The 4,365-nt window shown below is 36.0% G+C and overlaps 1 long non-coding RNA gene across 1 annotated transcript; it reads left to right on the forward strand.

The window, feature by feature from the left end:
- Positions 1–2,608: 2,608 nt before the first annotated feature.
- On the forward strand, positions 2,609–4,194 carry LOC116846825. The gene is made up of 3 exons (XR_004378602.1): positions 2,609–3,200; positions 3,407–3,706; positions 4,103–4,194. It is a non-coding gene; the product is annotated as an uncharacterized LOC116846825 (long non-coding RNA).
- The last annotated feature ends 171 nt before the right edge of the window (positions 4,195–4,365 follow it).

Raw genomic sequence — 4,365 nt, forward strand, 5'->3', positions numbered from 1 at the left:
AATTATAAATTAATAATTACTAAATTAATTAATTAATTAATTACTAAATTTATTAATTTATTATTATTTTGCTGAGAAGCAATTATAGCTAATGTCAAAATACGCTTTCGATCAGCCATTTTGTACAACACATATGTAGGCACAACACACATGTAGTATGTCACATTGAGCATTCTTCCATGGCTGTTCGAAAACTACTCTCGATTCTCTAACGTCCCTATCTATTTTAGAACATTAATAATATATTATTATAGACCGGGAGGCCGACTTGTCTAATTTCAGACATCACTAGACATTTTATCCCCATGTTACTAGATGTAAGTACGTGCGCATATGTATATTCGCGAGCGTTAAAACATTATAATTAAAATGCCGAATGCTGCGTGCTGCTGGAAAGTCTTGAAATCGACGGATCGACCTAAAGAAATCGTTATCGCTCAGTGCGATAAGCTAACATAAACAGGAGCATGAAAGCCGAATCCCAAACATCACTCAGGACACCGACGCGGTCACATCATGCAAAGGAATGAATCTCTTCCCTCGTCATAACTCCATGGACCAATTGGAGAACGACTCTCAGCGACAAAGCGACATATAAAAACGCGCGCATTTGTAGAGAAGGTAATTATTTTCTTCTCATAATTAGTCTCTGGTAGCTTTCGTGTACTTATTCAGAATATTATACTTAGTCGTAAAATCCGACTGTGTTGCAATTACTTTTGCCTACCCTTCATATTTCAAACGTTGCGAAATCAAAATTCTGAATCGCGGGCCGCATCAACCCGCGTAGTATCGGAACATCCGAGGCCGAGCCAGGAGAACAAGCACCGCTGATTTTTCGCCAGATTCATCAATCGTTTCGCCAGGCTCCCGAGACCCAGGGTAAACTCGGTGAAAAGCAGAGTGACCCAAAAGCGGAGCCATCACTCTGTTGACCGTCCACGTAAGTCACTGATTTCACTACTTTCAAATTTCCCTATATAGTTATCTATGGCTGCGTTCAGATTCCCCACCCGGGTGTATTCTATTACTAGAAGTACTATAGTATATGTCACATATACTATTGTTACGTCCACGATAGATAACTATATAGGGAAATTTGAAAGTAGTGAAATCAGTGACTTACGTGGACGGTCAACAGAGTGATGACTCCGCTTTTGGGTCACTCTGCTTTTCACCGAGTTTACCCTGGGTCTCGGGAGCCTGGCGAAACGATTGATGAATCTGGCGAAAAGTCAGCGGTGCTTGTTCTCCTGGCTCGGCCTCGGATGTTCCGATACCACGCGGGTTGATGCGGCCCGCGATTCAGAATTTGATTTCGCAACGTTTGAAATATGAAGGGTAGGCAAAAGTAATTGCAACACAGTCGGATTTTACGACTAAGTATAATATACTGAATAAGTACATGAAGCTACCAGAGACTAACTATGAGAAGAAAATAATTATATATATTGCCTTCTCTACAAATGCGCGCGCTTTTATACGTCGCTTTGTCGCTGAGAGTCGTTCTCCGATTGGTCCATGGAGTTATGGCGAGGGAAGAGATTCATTCCTTTGCATGATGTCACCGCGTCGGTGTCCTGAGTGGTGTTTAGGATTCAGCTTTCATGCTCCTGTTTATGTTGGCTTATCGCACTGAGCGATAGCGGTTTCTTTGGGTCGATCCGAGATCCGTCGATTTCGAGACTCTCCAGCAGCACGCAGCATTCGGCATTTTAATTATAATGTTTTAACGCTCGCGAATATGCATATGCGCACGTACTTACATCTAGTAACATAGGGATATAATATCTAGTGATGTCTGAAATCAGACAAGTCGGCCTCCCGGTCTATAATAATATATTGTTAATGTTCTAAAATAGATCCGGACGTTACACTATAGTGTTTCTAGTAATAGAGTGCACCCGGATGAGGAATCTGAACGCATCCTATCGTGGACGTAACAATACCAACTCCACTAACCCCACCAAGCCCATCCACCACAGTCACTTTCCGTCGTGGACTTTCAGTGTTTTCGAACGCACCCCATCCTAGACAGCACATGGATATCCTGTGGATATCAACAAGATGTCCTTTAAGGATATTGAGGATATTCATAAATCATACGTTTTACGTCATTCAGATATTTATCAGACGTTTGCGGGATATCCGTTAATGTATTACGTAATAATATTACATAATATTATAATAATACTTATTATTTATGTAAAAGAAATAAATTGGCACGCGGTCTGTAATCAATTTACTTGTAATTGTTATAGCTGCGATTGTAATTAATTTAAAATACTCGTACATTATACATTATAAAAACAAACCAGATAGAAATGCGTGATGATCATGTTTCATCATAATGTGACTTCATACTATGACTCCAATTTTATACTTTTTTAAAGATTATTACGTGATCTTATGACATGAGCACCAGATGCACACAAATTATGTTGCAAATTCTTGACATGATGTTGATTATTATTATTAAATGAAGTATTTTTGTGACATCATAACATGTCTACATTCTGAGGCGCATATGAGCCCGCATCGGTGTCTATTCTTGTCTTCATGCTTGAAGATACATGAATACAATATGAGCTCAGAATGAACACATTTTTCTATCTGGGTTAAAAACAAAAACTGTAATTTAACAACATTTTATATATCAAAAATGGCTAACATTCGTTGTGATACATTAGGTACTTGTTGCAATTTATTCGACAAAATTATGAAGCGTTTTATTTCTTTTCGCATGAGAATTGAATATAAAAAAGGAGAATTAAAACAAAAATATTTAATAGCAAGACAATGGCTAGACATTCTATTGTCAAATAATATATTACATGTGTACTGTATATTTATGTATATTTATAGTGTTCTGACATAAATAATATGATTGAAAACATGTTTCTTCTCTTTTTGTTCCTATCCTACTATTTGAATAATATCGCTCGCAAAGCATAGATTCGAGACATCTTATTGGTTCTGCCATATTTTGTCAAAACCAATAGAAAATCTGACAACATATACTAGACTCTTACTATAGAGACTCTAGTTCAACTGGCTCTGGGTTAACCTAGTGTCCCTAGAATACAGAGTCTGGCCATTCGGGCCGGATTCCCTCAAAATGGCATATGTATGTCATGAGTGAACAGCGGAAGTTTCCTAGTCGTTTCGTAGTGGTTTTGACTAAAACAGATATCAAGAGAGTAAGTAATACAGTAAGATATTTTATATTTTTTTTATTATTGTAATAAACATAAAAGATATCACTAACATTATATAACTCTTTAAAAGTATACAATAATATACACTAGCTAGTCGCTCTCTAACCTCAAAATGCCAACAACATTCGTAACTGAGTTGGTTTTAAAGTATTACTGAAATAAATTTCACTAAATAAAACTAATTACAGGATACATATAATGGGCGCATTCAGTAGAAAAAGCGCTCAGTGAGCAATCAACGATTATTGGTTCTTGCTATTAGATCCCTAAATCTAGACCAATTACATTGACAAATTACTCAACTGTTGTGCAACTGTTGAGTCTGCTGAATGCAGCCAATGCCTTCCTGCTGTGTAAGAAAATGTTCCAACTCTTCGAAAAAGGGTTTTTCTATGCATTGCCTTCCACAAAATATGGAGCGAAAAAAGCAATGAATTGCGAATATTGATAGGGATTTCGACCTGTCCAAAATATATTTTATCTGCGAGGTAAACTTTATTTTCTCTCTCTCTCTCTCTCTCTCTCTCTCTCTCTCTCTCTCTCTCAATACTCTTTGTGTTCTTATAGTGAATTCGGTAGCTTGCACTAGTGCGCACTGAGTGCGCATTAAGGCTTGTTTACAGTATATTCTTATATTTAAGATCGTGTCTTAAATACATATTTAAAAACATTTTAACTAATAAAATGATTCGTACGGATGTTATACATATCATATTATGATTAAAAATATTTGAGAATTTATTTGAGAATTATTTAAGACAATCTTTAAATATAATAACATACTATGAACAAGCCTTAGTGCGCACTCAGTGTACACTAGTGCAAGCAACCGAATTCGTTATTAGTTTTTTATTTATATATTAAACTATATTAATATGCAATAGGCACATTTTCCAGCTGAGATGTGGGAAAAGCCACGTAGTGATGGCAAAAAGAAATTAAAAGAGATAGTTCCAACGATTTTTTTGGACAACGGATGTAGTCAAAATAAAAATGGTGCAACCTCTGTGCAAATGACATTGGTTCTGCTTCTTTACATGTAAGTTTAACATAAAATGTATGTTATATATTTGAATAAACTATATGTTGTTAAAAATATATACATTTATATTAAGTGTACAATAAATAATAAGGTTGTTTTATTTTA

The sequence above is a fragment of the Odontomachus brunneus genome, unplaced genomic scaffold, assembly GCF_010583005.1.
Source record: "Odontomachus brunneus isolate Ranch 3 - 2012 unplaced genomic scaffold, Obru_v1 Obru_scaffold_070, whole genome shotgun sequence".
In the NCBI taxonomy this organism is placed as follows: Eukaryota; Metazoa; Arthropoda; class Insecta; order Hymenoptera; family Formicidae; genus Odontomachus; species Odontomachus brunneus.